This window comes from Chaetura pelagica, unplaced genomic scaffold (assembly GCF_000747805.2).
Source record: "Chaetura pelagica isolate M959 unplaced genomic scaffold, ChaPel_1.0 scaffold178, whole genome shotgun sequence".
In the NCBI taxonomy this organism is placed as follows: domain Eukaryota; kingdom Metazoa; phylum Chordata; class Aves; order Apodiformes; family Apodidae; genus Chaetura; species Chaetura pelagica.
In genome coordinates this window covers 1,214,659-1,230,665 of record NW_009954505.1, presented here as the reverse complement: position 1 = coordinate 1,230,665, position 16,007 = coordinate 1,214,659, and positions in this window count along the sequence as shown.

Below are 16,007 nucleotides of genomic sequence, written 5' to 3'. Positions count from 1 at the left end.
ATCTGAAAAAGAATTTCAGTTTAGTTCTCACCTGACTGATAGGGGGAAAAAATACTGCTTTTGTACGAGAGAACAGTAGGAAGCATTTTTCTTTCTCTCTTGAATGAATTCACCTTTTTCATTTGCAGCAGCATTAAATGCCGGGAAAAGGTGAGAAACTACTTTGGTTCTCCCTCACCTTTCTTTTGTACTGCTGAAATATTTTGTATAAAAATCGTATTACATGAAAACTTCTGAAACAAAGATGTAAGGGGCAAAAAGCAAAACTTAAAAAAGGAAAAAAAAAATAACCTGTATTTTCATCACATCTCTTCCCATGTTAGCTTCTTGTTGAATAGAGCCCTGAGGGCTCTTCTTTTTGACCCTGGAGAGCCCCTACATCTTCCCAGAGCCACTCCTCCTGCACTGCCATACTGACCCAGGTATAGGTCTCAAAACTTTGGTGTTATGTGATAAGTGTGATTTCCAGTGGGAATATTTTAATGGAGTCTCTAACCAAATCAAATGGTAGTGATTATTTCTGACTTCTCCCAACATAACTGCAGCCTAACACTTAAATCTCCATAATTAGTGGAATCTATTGCAAGGAGAACAGCTGCTGTAAATTTGGTATTTTCCAGTTTTTGAGCCTTTTGACCAAAAGACCTGTCCTATTTATATTTCTGGAAAGTAGGATACAAGACTATATAAGTGACAGAGCTGGCAGAAGTCCTGTATTAATTTCTGATTTACTGCTTTCTATTTTCTCTTTCTGTTTCTCACTACTTGCCTACTTTCAGTAATAAAACAGACAAGGCAAGAAGCATAAGAAATACAGAGTATCTGTATTGAAAACTGGTGTTCAGATAACATCGTACAGTATTCTCTGCAATGGTGAAAAATAGGTGCATTTTTGGTCATTTTTCAGACACTATTTCAATTCAAAAAACCAGTTGTGACTGATTAAAGTAATATTACCATAACTAGTAAAAAACTAGTTATAATATAATTACTGATATACCTGCACTCATGATACATTTGTACAGCATTCAAAATATTTTAGCCATAAAAAAAATGAGCTTCTTTGTGCTGGGTTTTCTCAGTATATACTGAGCTCCTATGTTGCATGAAGGAAGAGCTTTTCAAAACTGGAAGAAGGAACAAGTATTGCACGGAGTATTCAGAACATTACATCAAATGAGTATGTGGTATATTTTCTCTCTACAGCTAGTTACAGCTTTCCTTTCCTGGATTGGTCTTGCTTTTTCTCTGAATTTCAAATTGTTCACTAAAAAACACTACAAAGAATATATCAGAAATTGCACTATTTTTTAAAAAATCAGGAGCTGCCTGTCCCTGTATGATATTTCATGAGTAGTGGGAAAAGGAAAGAACAGAATTATTCCAAGAATGGGCTAGAAGATACTATGATGTAGAAGATTAATGCTATAGTGCTATAATACAACTTGTGTGATTTGGACTTGACCTACTTAATATCCTCTCCTGTGGCTAATTAGAAAGTTCCCACTAGAATATTAATGAGCCAGTGTTCTTCATCACCACTTAGTCACAAATTAATCCCACTCTGTCATGTTTTTTTGTTTGTTCTTTTTTTTTTTCTTTAAGACTTCAGAATTGCTATCAAACATTCTTCTTAACTTTTGACTAGTGCAAACTACAGTTTTATCATGTCTCACCATAACTAAAATTACTGAAATTCACTGCTTTTATTTTTCTTGTTGGAAATATTTTCATATTTGTGGATTGTAACTCCATGCATAAGTGGAAATACCATTAAAAAATAACTCTTGTTTTAATTATAGGGGCTTATTAATTATTGGGGGGTGTGTATAAGGGTATTTTTTTTTTCCTTTTCCTTTTTTTTCTTTTCATTGAGCTCCAGCTATTGCTGGTGACCACAAAGAAAACAAACACCATCAGAGAAAAAAAAAAAAGATTGCTCTTCAACTTTGTTTTGATCTGAAACCTCTTTGCTTTTGGCTTTCCTTGCACAATAGATCTGATGGTTTCATGAATACATTCCAAAAGTTGCAACGACTGCTTCAGTAATAATCGTGAATGCAGAAGGCAGAATGTGTCATAGGAATGAAATCTTGAGAAACCATTATCTCTGTACAATTTCAAGATATTGACAAGGGACCCAGAGAACCTTAATGTGAAGCCTGCCCTCTTTTTTGCAACCTTTTTTTTTTTTTTTTTTTTTTTTTTTTTTTTTATTAATGCAATATCATTAGGAAGTGTTACAGGTACTCATGAAGTACATATGTGCAAGGATATTCTTTTTTATGCTGAATGAGGTATCAGAATGAAAATACTTTCCCCCATTATCTGTTAGGTTCTAACTTGATAAAATACACAGGACATAATTCACCTCCTGCTAATTGACTTGGAATGTTTTTGTTTGCTTTTAATAAGAATCAGGTGAAATATCTGTACAATAAGTGCTGATTCTAATTTTTTTTTTTTTTTCAATTAAATGTATATAACTGAGAACGAGATTCTTTACAACTTTGTAAGATATTCTTACAAATACTATGGAAAGAGGTGTCTCCAAAGAGAAGTGATGTTTTGTTTTGTATGGTCAGCACTTTTAATCTTGATTACAGCACAGTCTTTTGACCTCGTTGGATCTTGGTTCACAGTTATAACCTGATACGATTCTGTAAATTCTGTGCTAAAATAGGTTAAGATATCTTTTTGTCCCAGCAAGTTTTGAGAGCTACTATTCATTCTTTCATCTAAAAACTTTCTTTCATCTGTCTCCTCATTTCACAGAAACATCATCATTTTGCTAGACAGTTTCAGTAGGTTGTGTTGCTGACATAAATTTTGGAGGAAAAAGCAATTATTGCCTATACCTTTAATGAGAAACTTCCTGTATAACATCAAGACTAATTTGGATGAACACTGCAGGTAACCACAAAGCACAAGTAATATCTTTTGCAAAGAACTACCATAAAAAAGTCTTCGGGGAAGATACAATCTGGCTTGTACAGAAATAAAGCCAATTCTATTTCCCACTCTCCCTTAAATGTAAGCTGCTTAGTGGGGTATCTAAAAAAAAATAAAAATAAAATAAAATAAAAAGTAGAGATTAAAAAGTCACATGACACATAAATAAAAAGAACAGAAGGGACTGAGAATGAGTTTGTAAAGAAGTAATTTTTAGCATTCACTATAATTGTTCTGCTACAGTACTTATCCATTATCTGCTTTTTTTAGTTATCACCATATTTTCTGGAACATGGTGGATAATTGTGCTTAGGAATTTGAAAGTAAAATGTGGCATTTGCATAAAGGATTCATTTTTAACTCAATTTCACCTTTACGCTTTTTAGCCTCATCTTGTTAGAAAAAGACACCTGAAAAGCAAAGTTAGTTTCCATACGAGCACATCTTATTTTGCTATAAATCATGGGAACTTTAAACTTCTGAAAGATAGCTTCCTGCTCTTTACAAGATTTCTGTCCTTTGTGTCACTGTGACAGCAACCTCAATTTGACACTATAATGTAACTGACTAGGGAAGCTGGCACAGTATTTTTGAGGATTCAGAATGAAGAGAAAAAAATAACACTTCAAGAATATTCTCAGTATTTCTAAAGAAAGTGAGGGAATAAAGCAGAAAACATGTAAAGAACTTCTGCCTTTAAATGCTACTAACTGCAGAAATATGCACATCACACATTTAATCAACAATAGAGGTTCTTTTGGTGGGAGTAATTTATCATCAGATAGACATGGATTATGATAGATGATGGAACGCAGGAGACCCTGTCTCTCTGCATGAGTCTGAAGAAGTATCTGCTCACATGAAACATCAAGGTTGCTATACTTGAGAGAGTTAATAAAGGATTTACTAGGGCATATCCACTTCTGGATTATGCTTCCCTTTTGAACATTTATATAAACAAGCACTCACAAATATGCCTGCTAAATGCTTTTTCCTCTACTCTTCCAACAAATGCAGACACCTTTCTGGGGCAGTCCAGTTTTTCCCCAGGCACCATTCTGCTTTCCATTGTGCACCTTCATGTGTACCACTGTAGCATGTGCAGTTTCTTCAAAGTCAGTAAGGATTATTCAATTTCCATGTAACCTTTAAAAAGTAGTCCTTCCATGAAAATACCATAGTAACTTTGTATCAAACAAAAAGTAAATTTAAATTTCAGTGTAGTTTCATTTCTGTATCTCTCAGTTGATTCTCTTTTGTGTTGCTAGAAAAATTTCTTTAGAATATGCCGCTAACATCCTTTCCTATGGTGCTTTGATTATAAATAGATTATTGTTATGCTTCATCTTGCATTTCAAAGTTATGGTTTTTTTCTTTATGCTTATTTGTTTTTTTCCACCTGCTGTCATTCCTTCTTTTTAATACTGTGGAGAGATCCTCAGAATTAAGTTGAAATACACAGAAAAAAGCAGAACTTCATATTATTTTGCACCTGGACACAAGAATTGTGTTAACACGTAAGAAGTCACATCTCAAATGTGAAAAGAACCCTCCAAAACCATATATAAAGAGAAACTGCTATAATCCTTACCTCAATAGTAACTTAACTAAAAATACTGCAATCTGTCCTCCATAATTTTGGCATTTTTTTCCCCATAAGTATTTCCCCCCCCTTTTTTTTCCTCCCAACTTAATGTTCCTTTTTCTTGACTCCAGAATTTGTATTGTCCCCAAAAAGCACAACTGTCAGCTTTCAAATCAAAACTCAGTCTTTAACAGAGCTGTCTCTCAACCCATTAATATGCATAAAGCTAAGAAAATTTTATTTCTCAATGAGAGGAACAATGAGCATCAATGCTCAAGGTGTGCAGCGAATATGTATATATGCATATGTATTTATGTCTCCAACAGTAAGAGGTTTGTGGGGGATTTTCAGCCGACTAGTCTGACTTTCCAAAGAAGTCATCAAGTAGAGCCTCAGTCATCTGGAATACTTTTGAAAACTCTTCATTCTTTTCCCTTAAGCATCCTCCCAAACTTTCATTCATCAGTGCCTTCTGGCATGAGCCTGTATGGGAGCTGCAGTCCACTAAACCTACACAGCCAGAAAGCTTAACACACATCAGGAGCAGAACATTTTGGAAATTGCCTATTGTCCTTTTCCCAGTAGAGTCAGTCTTTTATCCATTTAGCTGCCACATTCAGAAGTCAAATGCCTTTATTATGATCATTCTTTGCCAACAATGTGCTCTACACTGCAATATGTAACACTGTGGACAGGTTCTTCTCTAGGGACGAAGTGTGTTGTTCTCTAGCTAATGGCAGGCAGTGAGACTGTAGAGATTTTGAAGGCAAAAATATCTTCTTGGGCTTTACAGCTAGAAGAAAAAGATCAAAGTCTTTTGAACTAGTCAGTGCAATCCTCACAGCTCCCTATTAGAGCAGGGATTTTGTTTTGGATGTTCTTAGTTGTGGACACAATTCTAGATGCTTTCTCAAAGTAAGTCAATACTTACATTACACTTTGCCACTGTTTGCCTGTTTACAGAGGAAACCATTGCTTTTCTTTGTATTTTAAGATGGGGAGTTGCAGAGAAAGTGTAACATGTTCTTTATCATGCCATACATCAGTGACAGAACCTATGCTGTGTGTATATGTGCACTGTTTGTGTCCAGAAGCTTCATCCTTTCAAACTATGGTGCTTTGGAAGAAATGTGATTTTAAGCAAGTTTTATAATCATCGAGTGCCATACTAAAGATATTAATGCAACTGCATCATGTCACTGAATTCAAAAAGTCTACTGAACCATGTGCTAGGAAGCATCAGTAGTATTGTCTATCATCAACCTCTGCAGTTGCTATTTGGAAGCATTTGCAAGTATCTGAAATTGCCAATGCTCTTTCTCCTTTTGGCTCTTCAGTTACTACAGATTGACACACCAACCACATGTAAAAAGCTTTCTCATGTTGTTCTTGATAGGTAATGTATTTGTACTGGACTTTGGCACACTTGCTTCACATTAATTCTTAGTGTAATGGATTAGATCTTCATTTCACTGTGAGATATATTACAACATTCTGGAACAGACACAGAAGTAAAGATCAAGATTTGGTTTAGCAAATGTAAGATAGCTACTATAATGTCAGCTGGCAGTAAACACTTGTTCCAGCAGATGAAAATAAGTATGTCTAAAGGTGCTATTTTCCAGCACCATGAATAAAAAGGAAATCACTATTATTAATCCATTTAGTGATGGATGCTACTATTTTTTCAACAGTGTTGAATTATTTGATAAGGGGTCATGGCTTTACAACAGTGAGTTGTTACTTACCTGAGCAGCCCTAGTCATTCTGCTGGGAGAAACACACAGTAATCACAGAATCACAGATCACAGAATCTTAGGGGTTGGAAGGAACCTTGAAAAATCATCTAGTCCAACCCTGCTTCCAGAGAAGGATCATCTAGAGTAGCTCACACAGGGACACATCCAGGTGGGTTTTGAATGTCTTCAGAGAAGGAGACTCCACAAAACCTCTGGGCAGCCTGTTCCACTGTTCTTTCACCCTCACAGTGTAAACGTTTTTCCTCATATTTATGTGGAACCCCCTGTGCTCCAGTTTGCACCCATTAGCCCTTGTCCTATCACTGGACATCACTGAGAAGAGCCTGGCTCCATCCTCCTGGCACTCGTCCTTAATGTATTTATAAACATTGATGAGGTCACTCCTCTGTCTCCTCTTCTTCAAGCTAAAGAGACTCAGCTACCTCAGCCTTTCTCCATCACTCATAAGACACCATGGTAAGCTAGGTTAAGTAAAAATGAGGGAAACTACTCTAATTGGTAAGGCTGCACTTATCATGAATATTTTTTTTAATATATATATTTTTTTTACCCTGTCAGTATTTTTTTGTTATGTGATTTGAGGAACGTATCTTAACCTTTCTGCAGTGAATCTTCCTCTTTAGGAAATATTTTTCCTGCTTTGAATAAACTCACTTTGAAAGAATTTTTTACATATTAATTTATTTATAAGACAATCTCGGCAGTGGCAAGAAAATGTCTACTATGCCTGAAGATACAAAGGTAGTACTTTATGTGTTATAAAATTACTATTAATGTAGTTCATTGCTGTCTTGTGATGAATGCAAATACGTTTGCAAAAATCAAAAAAGCATATATAAACCGTATTTTATGCTTCATCTAGCTAAAAGAACAATATAATGAGAGAGTAGTAACAAAGCTAGAGCTTTTTGTGTAATTTCAAAACATGCATTACGAATCAAAATTTCTTGATGTGACTTGTTGGAGGGTTTTTGCATTACAAGTGAAAATGCATAATGCAAATAATACATCATCTCCATTTGCCCTTGTCAGCAACACACATTGAATGAGATATTTTCAAAAAATAGTGTTAAATAAATACAATTACAAAAACAACAAAACAAAGTTTTTAAAAGTGATATTCAGGACTGAGACCTGAAACAAGCCATTCATAATATGTTTGATTGAGTTGTCTTTATTCCACTTATAATTATTTGTATTGCAAATTGTGTTACTCATACACTTCAAATTCCCTATACATAGTTTCCGTACAAAAAACAGAGCATCATGGGCAGAGCTGCCTGCTTCCCCAGACTCTGTTCACTGCTAGATAAGCATTGTCTGGTGATCGGCATCTAGTTTTCCCAGCAGAGAGTAGATGGTGTAGAAGTGTTCAGTGGCCAGTTGGCAGCAGCAATTAGGCAGTGACCAGCTGTTCCTTCTCATCACCCTGTCAGTATTTCATGAAGCCAAGGAGACAGTCAGAATTAGCCTTGCCATGTACATTGTTCCTCGTCCATTACTGACTGAAGTACTAAGTACCACAGTAAGTTGAGATTTTCTTCTCCTCTACATCTTGTCAATGTCTTTACTAAAAACTTTGTTGTTTGTTTTTTTTTCTTTTCTTTTTTTCAGATGTATATATCCTAAAAGACAAGACCATAAAAGCCTACGTCATGTTATATATAAACAACCAGCTAGCTGATAGAACAGTGATTCTAAAAATAAGTGTTCACAGAAAACATTGGAACTGAACTTTAACACTCTTCAGTAAGTAACTGAGATTGATGAGAAAATAATTAACCTATTTTGTAAAACTCAATGTTATGGAGAAATGCACCCTGCAAGTGGAAATTGCTTTTGTATTACAGGTACTATTTTATTTTACTTTAGATTAAAATATTAGAAATATCAAGGTAAAATATTCAACACTACTTATTTAGATAGATCTCCTTCAATGATTAGGTGACCCACCTAGTGGATGAGGGGAAGGCTGTGGATGTGATCCACCTAGATTTCAGCAAGGCCTTTGACGTAGTCTCCCACAGCATCCTCCTGGAGAATCTGGCAGTCCATGGCTTGGACAGGTGCACCCTTCACTGGGTCAAAAACTGGCTGGATGACCAGGCCCAGAGAGTGATGGTGAATGGAACTGCATCCAGCTGGCATCTGGTGACCAAACAGACCCCAGGGATCCGCACTGGGCCCGGTCCCATTCAACATCTTTAGTGATGACCTGGATGTGGGGATTGAATCCACCCTCAGTAAGTTTTCAGACGATACCAACCCGGGGGGGGGAGTGTCGATCTGCCAGAGGGAAGGAAAAAGCTGCAGGAGGACCTGGCTGGGTCAATGAGTCGAGGCCAATGGTATGAGTTTCAACAAGACCAAGTGCTGGGTCCTACACTTAAGCCACAATAACCCCATGCAACACTACAGGCTGAGGGGAGAGTGGCTGGAGAGTGGCCCAACAGAGAGGGACCTGGAAATACTGGTTGACAATCCATTGAAGATGAGCCAGCAGGGTGCCCAGGTGGCCTGGAAGGCCAATGGCATCCTGGCTTGTATCAGGAATAGTGTGGCCAGCAGGAGTAGGGATGTAATTTTCCCCCTGTACTCAGCACTGATGAGACCTCACCTTGACACCTCAACTGTGTTCAGTTCTGGGCCCCTCACTTCAAGAAGGATTTGAGGTGCTGGAGCAGGTCCAGAGGACAGCAAAAAGGCTGGTGAAGGGACTAGAGGGAAAGTCTTGTAGGGATAGGCTGAGGGAGCTGGGGTTGTTTAGCCTGGAGAAGAAGAGACTCAGGGGAACTTATCACTCTCTACAACTACCTGAAGGGAGGCTGGGCTCTTCTCCCAGGCAACTAGTGACAGGACAGAAGAGCATGGCCTGAAGCTGCTCCAGGGTAGGTTTAGGTTGGATATTAGGAAGCACTTCCTCACGGAGAGGGTGATTAGACATTGGAATGGACTTCCCACGGAAGTGGTGGAGGCACCGTCCATGGATATGTTAAAGGAAAGGCTGGATGTGGCACTTAGTGCCATGTTCTAGCTGATGTGGCATTGTTAGGTCATAGGTTGCACTTGATGATCTCATAGGTCTTTTCCAGCCTCAATAATTCTCTGATTGTGTGATTCTGTGATTTTTAAGAAACAGTAATAATCCTGTGAGAAAATGGGCAATTACTTTCTTGCTTCAGTCTCACTTGAAAAGTTTGTGGAAAAGGAGAGGAACTGAACTGAAAAGCAAGTCCAAATAATTTTTGTTTGAATTATGTAAGTAATCTGGTCTGACCTCAAGCTGACTTTACCTGGAGCAGAAGGTGGGACAGGTGGGACTAAATAACCTCCTGAAGTAATTCCAACCTGAATTATCCTACAATCTTTAATGTAGATATGATTTTCCACTGTCTTTAAGCAGAGTTATGACAGATCCTTTTATCTGCTGGAACACTTCTCAATGATTATTAAATTTCTATAAATATCCTGTAAGGCTGACATTAGAATCGTTCTTTCAGATTAATGGTGTACCAAATTGTAATACTGGTTTCACACCTCTTTCTTTAAAATGTTTATGAATGCCTAGGTTCAGGGAAGCACTTCTACCTGAAATTCAAAACTCAGAAAAAAAAAAAAAAAAAGGATTTATTCCTTTCTACTTGGTACAGATCAAGCTGCACATGGAATATTGTTTTGTGTTTTGATGCCCAGTAGACCCCTGGAGACTTGACACTAGGAGGTAAAAATGATCAAAACAATCACCTCTCTGGTAAATCTTTCTCTCTCTAACACCACAGATTCATAAGCAATCACTATACCAATCAATAAAGTGGGTTAATATGGTTCCTGAACTGCACAGTCCAATTAATCTAAGCACTGTCCATGTCCTAGCACCACCTAAGAAGGTGCTAGATTAGTCCAAGGCAAAGATGTCCTGGAAATAGTGCTAAAAAATTAACAATATGGGTACTCATTTAACACTGTTAGGGGCTGTGACCTGTCCACATTTAGTTTTCAAGTATATTTTGAGATAATGCCAGAGTTCCAACCAATTCAACAATTAGGCATTAATATCCTTATACTGAGAGCAGACATGTCATGAGCAGTGTCACAAACTTTCCTTTATAAGTTTCTAAAAACAATCTAAAAGAAAAACCTAGAGAGATAAAGACTAATCATTGTAACAATAGGGCCTTAAAACCCACTCTGTATAAGAGCTGTGAAACAGTAGAGATGTCAAAAGAGGAAACTAGATTTATTAAATACTCCTCCAAAAAGTAAGTAAATTAAGGTGGTGAGTCAGAAGGTATGTATGTAACAATTGCTAGAATGTGATTAAAGTCTAAAAATACAACATAGCTGGCAGAAAGATCATAATTCAAACAATAATGCAGGAAACAGGAGGTGGAACAGCTGGCTGAAGCTGAAATTTTTGGAAAGAGGGTGATTACTTACCTCTGTTCTTAGTCACAACATTTGTATTTAGATCCAAATAGCTCAAAATCTCAGCCGTGCCAGTGTGTGAAAAGCTTTTCATTGAAATTCTGTTATGTTCTCTCAGAGAACTAGGTGTGGCAGCTTCTATTTCATAAATAACTGTTAGCAAAATATGTGTTTATTTTGTGAGACTGAGATCAAATGCGTGAGACTTCAAGCCAACTTATAATCACTAGAACTATGTTTCCTACAGCTATCTCTGTTAGTATCAACTTAGCAGATTTTAATTATCAAGTATTCTTCTTAGACAAAAGAAGCAGCTTCTTAGCAGTGTTAGGGGAAACAACAGTTAGGATTTGGAGGTCAGTTTCCACCAGAGTGAACACTGGACTAAAGGATGGGTCATGGCTGAGGGCTTCCTAATGTCCTTGCTAAAAAGAGGAGGAAGTGGAAAGAGAGACATGCAATCTCCATCAGGGCTGTAAAAGAAAACAAACAAAAATCTCCGAACACTTTGTGATTTGGAAAACATTTAGCAAAGTATTTTAATGTCAACTCATTTCAGTCACTTTATTTATATATTTGCATGAGTGCCAAGACATTGTTACAGTTTCCAAATTTTCTGACTGCTTCAATTATTCCTAGATCTTCACTTCCAGTTTTAAAACTCAGCTTGTGAAATCTCAGTAAACATTAATTTCATCTTTGTTACGTTAGTTTCCTTTTCCTTGATTACTGCTGAAATAAAAGAAAATTTTAAAAAAGGCAGGCAAACTCATCTTACAAAGAAAAAATCTATTGGCAGCAAGGAGATTAAGTGTATGTTAAAGGTTTCACATTGAAACACATTGCTTGATTTAAAGATTTCTCTATTATTGTTATTGTATTGCATTGTAACAAATATACTAGAGAAATCAAAAATATTTTAATTGAGCGGTGGAATTGCAAAGTCTTATTTAGCTCTGGTTTATTTTTTATTTATATATTTTTAATAAGCACTGACACTGTCCTGATCTGGAAATAGATTAAGCATGGTATAAATAGAATTTTTTGGCTCACTGCAGGTGATTTTCAAGCCACAACATTTAGTCCCCACTTACTATTTTATGTTGTAGCTGCATAGAAACTATTGAAGTGGTGAAATATATGAATTTCATATTGATTTTGAGACTTAACTCATGCTCCTTTGAGATTTCTAACACGGTAAATTATTTTTGCTTTAGCCTATTAGTTTCATACTATCAATGCTTGTCACCACTTTTCTTCAGCTTTAAACTCTTGTCATTTTTAAATCAAAAAGTTGCTTGATATACTTTTAAAATTTTTTTCTTTAGAAAGAGAGATTCTGAAAAGGAAAATAAATAGTGCAATTCAATACCTGAAATGAAAGATGAAGTGTGTGTGTGGGATCAGTCACTTGGTAAAATTTAGTGGAAATAAGTAGAAATATGTCTGGTAACATAAATTAGGGAAATGAATTCTGAATCTGTGTTAATCTCTTGTTCCATAAGTCCAAGAAATAATTTGTCTGTCTAAGTGATCTGGGAATTTTGGAAAAGCAATTTCTTTCTGAATATTTTAATCTGATCTGCTTTAAGTCTCTCAGAAATTGAAAATTAAGAATATGATAATAACTTTTTACTTGATTAAGTTTCTTTGGTCCTTTAAAATTTTAAGGACAGATACAGAAATTGTGGCAAGAGTACAAATCATGAGGAATACTTTGAGCAAACAATTAAGACCATCAGAGTCTTGTTGTTAGCCAGTTTGACTTATTTTTCAGTAGTTTGCATTCCCAATTCTTACTCAATGTCTACAGGCAATAATCTGAAAAAATACACAGTAGTACTTGAAATGACTGGTTTTGCAGAAACTGAAAATTTTATTTATATCAAGTGACAAAAAAGGGAAAGTTCTTATGTTTCCTACTTAAAACAAACAAACAACAACAACAACAAAAAAGAAACCAGCTGCCAGTTGTTCCCTTAATGTGTGAAAACTGCCTTTTTCTTAGTCACAGTTAGGTTCTGTGATAAAATCTGAAACTGAAGTGTGTTCTTTATATAAATAGATCATAGGGTGAGATGTGAGACAAGGATATCAAGCCATTTTGACTAAGATATGTCCTTATAAAAGGAGGAAGAGTTTTCAACCTAAAAATGTTTAGGATGAGCATGGAAAGTCAAAGAGCTGCATTCTGACTTGAAATATGACAAACTCCCATGAAAAAAAACCTTAGAAATAAAATAAAATTTATAAAAAATAATAAAATAAAAATAAAATAAAATAAAATAAAATAAAATAAAATAAAATAAATAAAATATTCGACTCAAGCCATCTTATCTTTTTCTCCAGAGTTATGCAGTCTTCTGGTAGTGTCAACAGAAGCCAGATATGGTCCAAATTATTTATTTTCACATGTGTATTTTTCCTTGGCATGACTTTCTTAAATAAATGATTTCAGGTTAGCTTTTTAAAATGCTCACATTTAGAATATCTTAGGTGCTAAATTGTGTTTATATAATTTTCAAGTATGTTATTGGGTCAGGCTATGAACAGGAACTGCAGGCATAAAAATTGTGTAATTTATCACCCATTAAAGGTCTGCTGGTTAATGCCTTTATGTTATTACAATTATCCAGCCCAATGGTTGATCAAATCTGTAAAGCTCATCTGGCTGTTTTCCAGAAGTCTCTTTTACTCAGAGAAGTGCAACAGAATAAGTGGAAATAGATTATAGGTCTGTCATTCTTTGAGGAGGAGCACATTACACCCTTTTGAACATTCAGCGTATTGCAACAGTGAAAACAGTGGATGATACTGTGTCTTCATTTGGTTTCTTAATAATAAATTTAATAATAATATATTATTTTTTTAACTTATAAATGTTTTTACAGTGCTGAAACACAATAATTTTGTTGCAAGATTAACACTTTTTTTGAAGGAATTGTAACATGCACAGGTATTTTAATTCTATCAAAACTAAAACCATCCTTGACATGTTAGATTGGAAAACAAGGTTTTTACATATCACCATAAACAAGAGAAGATCTTATTTAAATAAACTTTTCAGGAACTGAAACAAATCAGAGGAAGATTGATATCAGAAGATGTACACAGAAGAGGAATTCAACAGCTCTCTCCATCTTTGTTCATTAGGCTCTAATGTTCTTAGACCTCCATGTTGTAGTGAAATGCTCATTTACTTATGATAAACATCCCATCTGTACTCTCCTAGCACATATCTACATCTCTTTCTTCAACAAACAATGCCATAATTATGGAATTCTACCAGGATTCTAGAGAAGTGTCAGTGAGGCACCAAAAAGGCAGGAATCTCTGTTGCTGCTTCCTGAACTACAGCATTTCAGATCTTGCCCTATACAAAGTGACAACACAACCACCACCCTTCTAAATTAAAGATCTTACAGATCTTCATTTCCTCATTCTCAGCACTTCAGAATAAAACTTCTTGTAGTGAGTCAGTTTCTAGACAATAGGGGAAAAAAGCCATTCTGTTGTTACAGTATTAGATTTGCAGTATGACCTCTGAGTGATTATTCCACCTGTCATCAGTATTTTTCCAGATGCCAAGTCAGAGTGGCTGATGACACAGGGCTTGGAATCTGATTTTCATGTCACTGCTCTTGTTCTTAAAACCAAGATGAGTTCAGTTTTGGTAAAATGTTTCACTTAAAGTCTTTAAGTCAGCAAAGCAGTTATGCAAATGCTTAATTTCAAACATGTGAATAGTACTATTAACTTTGATGGGACTATTCACATACCTAAAGCTAAGGACATGCTTAAGTGCTCTGCTAACAACAGTGAACGAGAGGGAAAGAACACCCATGACCTCTATTTATGCTATTGCTTCATTATTTTTTTTATTTATAGGCTTCTTTGTGGAATTCATCATCACAATATTGGAGCATGTAAAAAATATTAATGTTGCCATTCATTTGTCATTTGCCTTTACTTAACAACTGTTGTGCTTCACAACAAAAAAAAAAAAAAAAAAAAAAAAAAGGATTCTGTGCAACACTGAATGGATTCTGTAGGTAATAATGGAAAGATCTTAAGGAAATCAGGAAAAAAAAGCTATTAAGCTTGGCCACAAACCCCTGAGACTCCTAAAATGATACAGATTTGAACTTCAGTGTGCTCTAGATTTTTTCACAATTCTAATTTTCTTTTTTTTAAAAAAAACAACAACAAACAACAACCAAACAATAAAAACCCACCAAGAAAAGCCCAAAACAGACAACAAAAAAACAAATCACCCCCAAATGAAGGAAAAATTCCCTTTCTGGAAAAAAACAAAACAAAACAAAAACAAAACAACAAAAAACAAAACAGCAACCTTTAACCTGTTGGGGTTTTGTTTGTTTGTTTGTCTGTTTTCCAAATAAAGCTAAGAGAAGCTATCATGCTTTTAAAATGTTTGCTTAGAATCCAATAATCACTGTGTAATTTCTTCCTATGCTGTTCCACAAATGGTATGTAATAGGTCTCACCCACAGGAACTTTTCTAGAGTTACGGGTAGGACTCATGCATCTAATTCAAGAAATTCACATTGCTGAAAATATTAGGAAGATAACAGTCCTTCATACAAAATGATAGGCATATCACAGTGGAGCACATTTTGAAATCTAGTCTTTTACACTCATTGTTTTGCTTCCATTTGCTCCTTTAGCTAACATTGGAAATGCAGATTTTAATGGCTGGCAGGCTACAGGCTGATGAATGTGAGAACTAGAGGTTTGAATAAAAAGTAATGCCTAACTTCTCAGGTGGAACTGCTGACTCTCATGGGTGCTCTCCCTGAATCTATCCGCAATTCATTACTGACAGAAAAGATTACTTACATGTACTTTTTACCAATCTTATGAACCATAATAAACAAAAATGAAATATGATATAATTAATCACTTAGACAGGAAGATTGCAAGTTCTATCAAGCTAATTGAAAACTAAGTCATATAGTTATCAAACTAATACTGTTTAGAAGAAATATTTGTGATACATTTTGAATTATGATCCCTTGTAAGGGATTCTTTCGTTTTAAGCTTTAAGCTCTTGGCATTTTCTCCTGAAGGGGATATCCAGTCAGTTAGGTAGACTTCACAGCATGGATCCTTTCCTTAGGCTGTTTGTTGACCAGCTGACATAGACAGATCTCTGTTTCACCTTTGCTCTGGTATGCAAACAGACTCTGGTCAAAGGGTTATGCCACCACCACCATTGGTAGCTTCAGGCATGCTGAGGAGCAGTTGATATTTAGCTGTGGTAG